Source organism: Ictidomys tridecemlineatus, unplaced genomic scaffold (assembly GCF_052094955.1).
Source record: "Ictidomys tridecemlineatus isolate mIctTri1 unplaced genomic scaffold, mIctTri1.hap1 Scaffold_87, whole genome shotgun sequence".
Lineage (NCBI taxonomy): Eukaryota > Metazoa > Chordata > Mammalia > Rodentia > Sciuridae > Ictidomys > Ictidomys tridecemlineatus.
In genome coordinates this window covers 274,570-286,837 of record NW_027526114.1, presented here as the reverse complement: position 1 = coordinate 286,837, position 12,268 = coordinate 274,570, and the positions used below count along the sequence as shown (strand labels likewise).

The 12,268-nt window shown below is 35.1% G+C and overlaps 1 protein-coding gene across 4 annotated transcripts in view; it reads left to right on the top strand.

Moving 5' to 3' along the window:
* The window catches only part of LOC144374771 (adhesion G-protein coupled receptor V1-like), a 73,033-nt gene that overhangs the window by 24,552 nt on the left and 36,213 nt on the right, over positions 1-12,268 (top strand). For 3 of the 4 annotated variants that reach the window (XR_013434078.1, XM_078037508.1, XM_078037507.1), the window contains 4 exons: positions 995-1,103; positions 1,471-1,594; positions 9,654-9,772; positions 10,512-10,634. The gene's annotated coding sequence lies outside the window, so the exon portion shown is untranslated. Of the gene's footprint in view, positions 1-874; positions 893-994; positions 1,104-1,470; positions 1,595-9,653; positions 9,773-10,511; positions 10,635-12,268 lie in introns of those variants that run through there. The other variant, XM_078037509.1, reaches the window with a different exon arrangement.

The following is a 12,268-nucleotide window of genomic DNA, read 5'->3' as shown; positions in this document are numbered from 1 at the left end:
CTGCTGCAAGATAGACTTAGGGATCTGACATGTGTTACTGTTTTTAAAGTCATGGACATTGATTTAACAATCTGAGAAGAGGAGCTCTAGACAGAGAAGGGAAGAAGACCCAGCCTGAAAATTGAAAAGCATCAGATTGAATGGCTAGGGATAGCAGAGTGATCTCACGAAGGGGATTTGGAGACCTGGTGAGAAATACAGGAGAAAAAAGTAGATTGCAGATACTAGAAGAGTGTGTTAAAGGGTGGGAGATGGACTGGGGCTATTGCTCAATGTCAGAGTGCTTGCCTAGCATGCCCAGGGTCCTGAGTCCAAACCCCAGTGCTGGAAAAAAGAAATAAAACATGTTTTAGCATATTTCCCTTTAAAATTACAGTTAGCAAGTATTTATATTTAAATAGACCTTGGGAAAGTTCATATGGCTATAGAGTGAAGTATTAGTACTCCTTTTGTTATCCATAATTGTTATTTTAAGTTACTATTTTTAAGTTTTCTAGCCTCTTTCTTTCTTTCTCTCTCTCTCTCTCTCTCTGTATCTCTGTATCTCTCTCTCTCTCTCTCTCTCTCTCTCTCTCTCTCTCTCTCTCACAAACACACACACACACACACACACACACACACCATGGGGAATTCATTTGTATTGAAGTCATTAGTCTCAATGTTTAAATAACAAATTAGAGCAGATAAGTTTGAGAAGGAAATATGCACTGGTAAATAATGATTTATGTTTTTAGGGAGAATGGATGTTGTCTTTTCAATATTTCAAAGTTTTTTGGACAAGCCAGTTTCTGGCTGGTGTTTCTTTACTTTGGAAGATTCAGTATATGGTATAATGTTAAGAAAATCATCATTTACTATTTACCGATGGCAAGGGATTTTTATTCCAGTAAAGGTAAACATTGCTTATTTTTTTCCACAGTGCACAAAATAAAATATACAAGTAAATGTGAGATACATTATGAGTTAACTGTTTTTTGTAATTCTCATTTTCTAGGATTTAAAGATACAAAATCCTAAAAATTGTGAGGCCTTTAAGATTGGACTTTCCCCCTACTTTGTAATTACTCATAAAGAAAGAAATGAAGAGAAGTCTTCTGTTAACAGTGTGTATACCTTCACATCTGGATTCCAGTTATTCCTAGTAAAAACAAAATCTTCATTTTATATTGCTTTACCTAAAAGAAATTCAGATTTGTAAGACTGATCTAAATGGATGACAATGTATATTCTATGTTAATGAGTAACAGGACTTTTTGCAAGTTGATACAAATTGTAGCATGTATCTTAACCTGGGGCTTTTTTTGTTTGCTTGAAATGATGTATGCTTATGATATATGCATACCTAGTGATCAGAATAGTTTTAAACATTGAGTCTTAAACATCAAATACTAACTCATTAGTATAATATTTAGTGCCTTTCTGAGTTAAACTCTTTAAATTTTTATTCCCACTTTTCTGTCTTCCTTGCAGGTGCAAACAGTCATTATTTCTGAGAGTTCCCAAGTAAGATATTTTACTTCAGACAGTCAAGATTATTTAATTGTTGCAAGTCAAAGAGAGGATTCCGAAAAATACTGTAATTGAAAGTTATGAGGTAGGGTCTAGAGATTTGGTATAAAAGAAAACCATAGTTTGTGGTAAAGTAGTAAAGGAGAATATGAATATTGATTGGTCCCAATTAACTTTTAAACAACAGTTATGAATATTATATGTTCTTCAAGAACCAAAGCAAATGTAATCATAAACATGAACATTTAATCAGAATTTAATTGAGTTGGAAAACATTATGGAGAAAAATCACACAGCTAGACAGATGGTATCACTAAAAAATCATGATTAACATTGCCAATTGGGCACTCAGCATCACCCCAGAAATTTCACATTTTTCTAGCACACTACATTTTATAATCTCCTTAATGTTTAATTGATAATTTTTGTCTCTCATGCTTCTGTACATGCTTCTTATCGCCTCATTTTCAACTAATGACCTCAGTGAAATGAAAGTCACTAGAGGGAGATTACTTATTTTCCCAACACCAAATTCAAAATCCCACTTAAAAGCCAGTGTTGCCCCTCCCTCCTGCTGCAGCAGAGGAGTGTCCTTCTGGAGAAGCCCTTCCTTTCACATGGCTGCCCCTCAGCCTTCATAAGGTTTAGTTATTCCCTCCATAGCTGGCATTTCTTTCTCCATGAAATTATTACAGTTGGCATAAATAGTTGAGAATTGTTCAGTTTACAACAAAATCCCTTGATCTCTTCCCTTTCTAATTTCTTTTTTTTTCATTTATTGTCTCTCCTTTGTGGTAGGACGTTGTGAGAGAAGTGTCAGCTAGCTTTGTCTACTTCTCATGCTCACCCATGGCGACTGGGTTGCCAAATCCAGTGGATATGTTTATCACTGTCATATACAACTTCCCACCAGCATGAGACTTAGTCATACCCAAATCTCAACCCCCTCTACTCTTGTTTTATGATACCACAAGGCTTTCCTTCTTAAGAACTCTGTCTGCTCAGTCTCCATTGCTGGTTCCTCCTCCCTTTTCTGAATCAATATGTCTTAGAGTATTCCATAATTCAGTTTTAGTTCATATTTCTTCTTTCTTTTCACCTACTCTGGGAAATTTCATCAGTTCTGTAGCTCTTCATAGGAACATCAGGCTAGCTTTACATATCAGCTATAGGCTAATGTCTTTCATATCATATCTGTAACCTTTCCTCTGTAGTCCAGACTTGAATGTCTAACTGCCTATTGATGCATCCACTTAAATATATTTTAGGAGTGTGTTATAATGTATATCAAGCTGAACTGTAATTAATTTTCTCTATGAAACTTGTGTTTGAGTATTTTCTTTTATCTCGGGAAATAGTAACCTCAGAAATGCAAGTGCTCAAGGAAGAATTCTGTGATATATTTTGTTGAATTACCCCCTTTTTTTCTTTCACATCTAATTGATCATTAAGTGTTTTTGAATCTGTGTCTCCATAATAATTTTGAGTATAGACATTTCTTTCCACCTCAGCTCATCTCCGTCTAAGCCTAGTTCTTATCTTTTCTTACCTGAACTGCTAGTCTCCAAGCTAGTCTCTGAAGTTCTCTGATCTCCTCAGATTCATTCTCTATTGGTAGCAGGAGTAATCTTTTAAAAATATTGATTCATGTTACTCATTTAAAAAATTTAGTGATTCCAAATGATAATAAATTTAGCATTAGTTAGTATGCTATATATGTAGGATAACCATATTTCTTCTAGCCCAGGATAGCACTGGATCATGCCATGTCCTTGTATAATTATTATTAATATTTCAATCTCTAAAGAACCCCTACATGAATGGTAATTGTATGGTCACCCAAGAAAGGATACTTCATGAGTTCCCCTTTCCTGTCTTGACTGTTCAACCTCTTAGCACTGTCAGCTTTCTGGGCTAGTTTTTATTCAGAGCATCATAACCATCTGTATCTTAGAAACTGTCATGTCATTCCTTCTATCTTCATTCCCCTAATACATACATTTTTTTTCATCATATTATCCTGACTTTTGGCTTCAGTACCAGTTTTAATTTATGGTCATCATTTGTTCAGTTATTACTATGTGAGTTTTTGCCTTTTCCTCATCGTTAATAAGAGTGATAAAGGAGGAGGTCAGTGGACCCAGGCTCCTAGCTTAATGCTTGTCTCAAAAGTCCTAACTGTTGACTGCATAATTATTATTTTTTATTTTTTAAATTAGAGCTTTATAGTTATACATAGTAGTTGCATTCATCCTGAAAAACTCACACATGCATGGAAATCTATTTTAGTTCATGATATCCATTTTTCCCTCCTCTTTTTCCCTTCCATCGTCCTTCCCCTCTCCATCCCTTTCCTCCACTCTGCTAGACTTCCTTTCACTTGTCTATTATTTAATATTTGATTCATTTGTATTATCCTTTCCTTACCTCCTCCTTTCCTTATTTTACTCTAGCTTCTGCATATAAACTTTGAGTTTCTGAGTTTGGCTAATTTCACTTAACATGATATTTTCCATTTTCATCCATTTACCAGCAAGTGCCATCATTTCATTTTTTTTTATGGCTGAGTAAAACTCCATTGTGTGTGTGTATGTATCATAATTGTGATACATATTAAGTATATATATATATATATATGTATATGTGTGTGTGTATATATATATATGTATATGTGTGTGTGTGTGTATATATATATATATATTTTTTTTTTCATTCCATTCCAGTCATCTATTTTTTGGCATCTGGGTTGATTCCATAAGTTCCCTATTGAAATTTTGCTGCTATACACTTTGAGGTGGCTATATCCTTGCAGTGTGTCAATCTTATGTCTCTCTGGAAAAATACCAAGGAGTGGGATAGCTAGGTCATAGGGTGGTTCCATCTCTAGGTTTTTGAGGAATCTCCATACTGCTCTTCAGAGTGGTTTAGTAGTCACATCAAGCATGTTCAAGTGTACCTTTCCCCCCAACATCGCCAGCAATTATTATTCATATTCTTGAGCAGTGCCATTCTGACTGGGTTGAGATTACATTGTATTGTAATTTTGATTTATATTTTCCTGATAGCTGTTGAACATTTTTTTCATATATTTTTTGGCCATTTGTGTTTCATCTTTTGAGAAGTTTCTGTTTAGATCTTTTGCCCATTTATTGATTGCATTATTATTATTATTATATTATATTTGGTGCTAAGTTTGTTTAATCTTCTGGATATTAATCCCCTATCAAAAGAATAGCTGGCTAAGATTCTTTCCCTTTCTGTCATCTCTCTCTTCATGTTCTTAATTGTTTCCTTTGCTGTAGACAAGCGTTTTAGTTTTATGGCATTCATTTATTCTTCATTTTATTTCTTGCACTTTGGGGGTCTTGTCAGCATCTATATGATGGACTATGAAGCCTATGTTTTCTTCTAGTAGTTTTAAAGTTTTTGGTCTAATTCCCGATATTTGATCCATGTTGATTTGGGTTTGTATAGGGTGAAATAGAGGGGTCTGATTCATTTTTCTATACATAGCTATCCAGTTTTCCTAGCACCATTTGTTAAAAAGGCTGTCTTTTGTCTGTCTAAAATATAGTTTTGACATATTTTTCAAATGTCAGATGGCTCTAAGTATGTGGATTTGTCTCTTCGTCTTCTATTCTGTTTTATTTGTTTTCATGTCTATTTTGATGCCAATACCATGCTGTTTTTGGTACTGTAGCTCTGAAATATAATTTCAGATCAGGTATTGTGATACCTCCTGCTTCTCTTCTCTTGCTTAGTATTGCTTTGGCTATTTTGTTTCTCTTATTATTCCAAATGAATTTAAGAATTGTTTTTTTCTAATTTTGTGAAAAATATCATTGTTATTTAAATGAGATTGCTTTGAATCTCTATATTGCTTTTGGTACTGTGGCCATTTGACAATATTGATTCTGTCTATTCAAGAACATGGGATGTCTTTCTATTTGATAAGGTCTTATTCAGTTTTTTTCTTCAATGTGCTATAATTTTCATTGCTGAGTTCTTTTACCTTCTTTTTTACATTAACTCTTTAACACTTTTTTGGATATTATTATAAATGGGATGGTTTTCTTCATTTCTTCCTCAGCTGAATTATGGTTAGAGTGTAAGAAAGCTATTGATTTATGAGTGGTGATCTTGTATTCTCCTTCTTTGCTAAACTTATTTATAAGCTCTAGAAGTGGTCTAGTGGAGTTTTTTTTAGGTCTTCTAGATATAGAATCATATCATTGGCAAACAAATAGTTTGATGTCTTTTTTCCCTATTTGTATACCTTTCATTTCCTTTTGTTGCCTGATTGCTCTGGCTAATGTTTTGAGGACTATATTGAATAGGAGTGGTGAGAGTGGACAGCCTTGTGTTATTCCTGTTTTTAAAGGAAATGCTTTTAGTGTTTCTCCACTGAGTATGATGTTGGCTTTGAGTTTGTCATAAATGGCCTTTATGATGATTAGGTAAGTTCTTCTGATTCCTAGCTTCTCCAGCATTTATTCATGTGAATTGGTGTTTAATTTTATCAAAGGCTTTTTCTGCATGTATTGAGATGACCAAATGATTTTTGTCCTTAATTCTGTTAAAGGATTAATTACATTTATTGATTTGCCTATGATGAAACAACTTTGTATTCCTGGAATGAAACCCACTTGATCATGGTGTATTGTCTTTTCTGATGTGTTTTTAAATGGTGTTTGCTAAAATTTTATTAAGCAATTTTGCATCTAGTTTATCAGGGATATTATTCTGTAGTTTTATTTCCTTGATGCATCTTATCTGGTTTTGGCATCAGGGTTATACCAGCTTCTAAAAATGTATTTAGGAGTGTTCCCTCTCTTTTAATTGCATGGAATAATTTGAGAAAGAGTATTAGTTCTTTTTTAAAGATCTAGTAGAATTCAGTTGAGAATCCATCAGGTCCTGGGTTTTCCTTTTTTGAAAGGCTTTTAATTACTGTTTCAGTTTCATTAGTTAGTGTTGGTCTATTTAGGTTTTCTACATCTTTCTGATTCAATTTGAGTAGGTCCATATGTGTCTAGAAATTTGTCAGTGTCTTTAAGATTTTCCAGCTTATTGGAGTACAAATTTTCAAAACAGGTTTTGATAACTCTGGATTTCAAAAGGGTCTTTGCTGGTATTTCCTTTTTTATCTCAGATCTTGTTGATTTGCTTCTTCTCACTCTTTCTTTTTGTTAGTTTGGCTAAGTGTCAATCTTATTTATCTTGTTTCTGTCTATTGTTTTCTTATTCTCAGCTTTATTGATTTTGGCTCTGAACTTAATTATTTCCTGTCTTCTACTGGTTTTAGGGTTAGATTGTTCATCTTTTTCTAAGGCCTTGAGGTGAAGCATAAGCATATTTATTTGACAATTCTTTAATTTTATAATGGTGCTATAATTTTCCTCTTAGAACTATTTTAATACTGTCCCAGAGATTCTGATCTATTGTATCTTTCTCTCTTTTTTTTCCTAAGAATTTCTTAATTTCTATTCTTATTTCTTCTTTGATATTTTCTTCATTTAAGAGAGTATTGTTCAATCTCCATCTTTTTGTGGTTTCTATTATTTTTCTTGCTTTGATTCTAGTTTCATTCCATTATTATCTGATAGGATACATGGGATATGTTGATTTTTGTTTTGGTATTTGCTAAGATTTGTTTCATGGCCCTGAATATGGTCTATTTTGGAAAAAAATTTTGTGTGCTGTGGAGAAGATAAATTCTGCTGTTATAGGGTGGAATATTCTGTAGATGTACATTTGATCCATTTGATTTATAATATTGTTTATGATGCACACATGGAAATAATTTTTTAATACTTTTTTATAACTTTATTGAATTTTTTACAGTGGTGCTGAGGATCAAACCCACTGCCTCACCCATGCTAGGCAAGTGCTCTACCACTGAGCTACAGCCGTAGCCCCAGAAAGAATTTTTAAAAATTGCAATGAAGAATGAATAGTGAAGGACACTTCTCCATTGAATTAGACAAAATAACTGATGACATTGCGTGGTTTTTGTGTATTTCAACAGTCTTTCTTTTCAATTCTTCTGAGTTGTATACAGATAGAGAGAGCAAAGGGTGGGGTTGTTTAATACTTCCTGGTTTTGTGTTGCTCTCTGAGCTGCCACTTGGAACAGCCTAAGATTGAAGCTGTTTGATGTAGTATGTAAGACTCAGCTTCCCTTCTCACTAGTATGAGGTGGGGTGGGTTAGGACAAACTGTCAGCTGGTGTTTTGTCCATCTGGACCAGTTTGGTGCACTCCTAAGGAACTGCCTCTGCAGCATCCTGTGAGAAAAGTTTCAGCAGGTAGGGCTGAGGTCTCATTAGGCCTCCTGGGCTTTGTTGGCTGGGGCTTCTTTGGAAAGACTAGATGGACCCACTTCTAGATTAGACAATAGCCAATGTCATCTGCAGGTCTGGTTCTCAAGACCCTCCCAAAAATCCAATCATGGGACAGGGGGTTGCTGATCCTTTACTCACTGCTGCTCAAGAGCACTGTCTTCTCTGGTCTAGTCCTTTAGTGTGTTCACCATGCCAGCTCAGACTTCAGCTGGTCACATGAGCTGCCTGAGACAAAGGACAAGTGAATTTGGCTCCCTTTGCTCTGGGTGTAGTCACTGTTTTACTCACTTTCCATTTGGCCCAGCTTAGGTCCCCGGAAAGCTGTGTGAAGGACATTGTGACTTGCCTCATCTCTCCATAATCAGTTGAAATATAGAGCGTGCTTTTCAAGCATTAGCATGCAGTACAGCCTATGGATCAGTTAAGAATAGGTAGCATTTTTGATTTCAGGTTTCTCTCTATGAAGACTGTGTTCTGTTTTCTCTGTCTGTGGTGACTCTGCATAGGTGGTGGGGCTGCCAGGTCTGCTCCAATGTATTCCTTTTTGTTCAGTTACTGTACCCAAATTCCTGAGTCCCTGAGCCACTTCAATGTCTAATGTTAAATTTTATTGAAATTCCTCTTTTACCCACCTTGTTAAGAAGCTGTACACCTGTTGCTTTGGTCCCAGGCCACTGTTGTGGGGTTCACACACAGAGACATGACACCAAGGTGGTTAATAAGAGTAATGTTTATTTTGTGCCAGGACAGACTGGGTGGATTTTCATCCAAAAGCCAAGCCCCCATTTCAGCAGGGATTTGCCTTATATAGCCACTGCTAGTCTCCCTTTCCCCTGTTACATATTAGCTCCTTTGCTCCCCTATATGGAAAAATACACTTCATGTGGTTATTCTATAAGGAAATTTTGACAGAGATGCACAGGCCCACTGGGGGTGTTGGCAGAGTTGCACATGTGCTCTGAGTGTTAGCAGAGTGGCGTTTGCATGCTTAGTGTGCCACACTGCCTTTCTTTGTTCTGGGGAACACATGCATACCTGGTTACTAAAGGCGCCACATTGCTCAACAGAGTTGCATGTGCACACATCTACTAGCTGTGCTGTGCCTCTTGTCTTTGTTTGAAGAGGGCTCCTACCACACCAGGATGCAGCTTAGGAAGTAGCTTTCCTTTACTTCGTTATCTTCTGTCTCCTCCACCATCTTCCATCTCCTGAATAAGTATAATTTATTGTGAAAGTGCTCAAATTATATAGGAAACCAGGTCGATTATACGCTTTCTTTTAATTGTAAATATTATGAACACTTACCCTGAAGCCTTGTATGCATTGCCACCATGAGGATGAAAATAGTTTAGGCATTTCTCTATATGCTGTTGATCAAGACGTTGGAAATGATGTGCATCATCCGAAGATCTTGTACTAACTTCTAAGATTTATTTTCAAATAATTTCTCTTTCATTTATTCTGCATGCATGTGTGTACACACACAGAGATAAAAAAGGGGAGAAGGCATTAGGCTTGGTACTTTCCCACTTAATAAAAGTATCATCCTAACTAAATAAAAGGATACAGGAGAATAGACATGTGACATTGGCTAAATTCTTCCTAGTGCTAAATTCCTAGTCATGAAGGTTTTTATATTTGAACATTTCCTACAGGTCTTCAGATGGAATAGACAGAGCTTTGCATTGCAACAGAATCTTCCTGTCTGGGGTGTTTTGACCATGGCCTTATTCAACAGAGGCAACTCTTTGTTCTTAGCAATTTCCCAGGCTAATGTCAGGCTACATGTCCTTTTATTCAGATGGTCTGGCAGCACATTTATTTACTTTGAAGAAGTGCCAGTCAGTGTAATGAAACAAATTGAAGCTTTGTCTTCAGGAGATGATATTTACTTAATTTTTGCCAAAAATACCTTTTTAGGTAAGATGACATGGTGTTTATAATGCAACTATAGTTATTACCCAAATCGTCTAGCCTTCATAATATTTGTTTTATATGAAAATGCTCTTGTAACAATTTTTTAGGTAATCCATAGACTATTTCTTGAGGGATAATGTTAATTATCAGGTATAAATGCAATTTGAGGAAAAAATAAGCATTATGCCAGTACTCTTGTAGTGCCCTGAACCACCAATTTAAAGTTATGTTAAAATAAAATAAGGGGTGGTTGGTAGAATAGAATGATCTATGAAGATTTCATAGACAAGTGCAAACAGGTAACTTTTTATCTGAATATGTTTGGGGTGTCATGAATAATTTATAGTACTAATAAAAAGTGTTCAGCAACTTTTGACAATATTGTTTCAAAAATGTTTTCTAAATAAGAATATGATTTCTTTTGCTTACCAAAAATTTAGATGAAATTTCAACAATGTTAAAAAAAAGAAAATATTTTGCTTCTTTTCTTTTTTTATGGTTGGGTCATGGACAATAGCTAACTAACTAACTAACTAACTATTATATATATACTTTGTGTGGTAAATTCAAAGACATTTGAAACATTATCTAAAAAGTTATGTTTTTGTTGAACTAAATGGATTCATATGAAATTTGTTTCTTAAATTAGAATTACCATTTTGTTATAGTCTTACTAGGCAATTTTGCCATTTTCTTTCTGTAACTTTTACTTCAAGATTTGATTATTACTCTATTGTTGTAGGAGATCAGAATTCCATTGATATTTTCCTCTGGGAGATAGGACAGTCTTCTTTCAAGTATTTCCAATCCCTGGATTTTCCTACCGTTAACAGAATTCATTCCTTCACACCAACCTCTGGAATAGGTAAGGACTTTTAAACTGCTAACTAGTCATCCTAAAGGCAGTGTGAAACAGGATTATTTGAATCTCATTGAATTAGAAATAAAATTGTCACATTCCAGAGCCTGGGTATTTTAAAAAGAGTATAAAATCAATATCTGTACAACAATCTTTCCAGAAGTCCTAGAATTTCAAAAGGCTCCTTGAGAATAAGTGACTAAAATATAGGGGAAAATGTTAATGAAGAAGAAAGATAGGATACTTCTTTTGTCTCTTGTCTCTTTTATTTAGAGAAAATGTAAATGACATTAAAATATATATATATATATTTATTTAAATATATATATATATTTAAATATATATATATTTAAATATGAAAGTATATATAAGAAGAGAGAAAACATTAGCATTTAAGGATTTTTTGAAAAGTCAGAAAGTTGGATATATGTGTAGTATATCTGCTGTCTGGAGGAATCACTTGGGCAGGCTGTAGAGAAAGAGAAGTTGCCATGTGAGCTGGTCAGGTTGCCTTTAGGGAAGGTGTCAACAGTACAGGGACAACACACAATTGGTGAATCATCATGTATGCTGCTGAGGTGCCCAGAGGAACTTGGAAGCCGAGCCCAAGGGGCTACACAGGCTAGTCCAAATGAATCACAGTCCTGCTGTTGGATTGAGACATACCAATTTCATATGAATGAAACAGCACACTTTTACTAATTAAATATTATATGTAAGTCATTGTTATGTAGATATGAAGAATTCCCTAACTTCATAGTCTTAATGTCTGAGTAGAGAAGCAATAAAAAATATGAAGACCCTATTGAATAATGGATAGAGAGATTGTTAGAGGGTTGGGTTTCAGAGATATTGATTTTTGAGGATAATCTAACTCACAAAAGTTAAAATGTATAAAGTAAAGTATATTGAGAAGACTGGAGGATTTGGTGCAAATATAGGAGACAGTCTATATTTGCAGTTTTTCTCTTAGGTGCCTGACTGCTTTCTTCTCTGTTAGGCTTTGTGACTGTCACCCTAAGTCACCTCAACACTAACCAGGAATCACAGCTTATTTACCTCTCATTTCTAATACACACACACACACACACACACACACACACACACACACACGTCACTGCATCTCGTTTCTGTGTTTTCCACTTCTTCCTCCTCAGCTCTGCATCCATGATATATTCTCCCAGACCCCGCCACTCTCCATCTGGACTATGGCATGGGTTTCAGGTCTCTAGACTTGTCTTCATTCTGCTGTCAAAATCCTATGCCTGCCTGTTTTCTCCTTATCCCCTCCTCAGATTATCGCTTTACATTGTCCACACACTGATGCAAGTCCTGTGTTGCTGCACTCTCTTATGATATACAGCTTGATTGATTTTCGTGTTTGCTCAGTATGGATTTGCTGAATAAATTATGTTTCTTTCATCATATACTTGTTTGTCTTTTTTCAGTTGTCCCTTAATTTTGTGCCTTTTAATTTTTGCTTCTCTTATACCTCAAGTTTTCAAATGGCTTAACTGTGTCTACTTGAGGCACTTATTATTATTGAAAATAGTTGTCTAATAAATTAAGGATGAAGTGTGCTGCGTGAATGGGCCATTAATTAAAGTTATAGAATTGCCTTTAAAGATTTTTTAAAAATA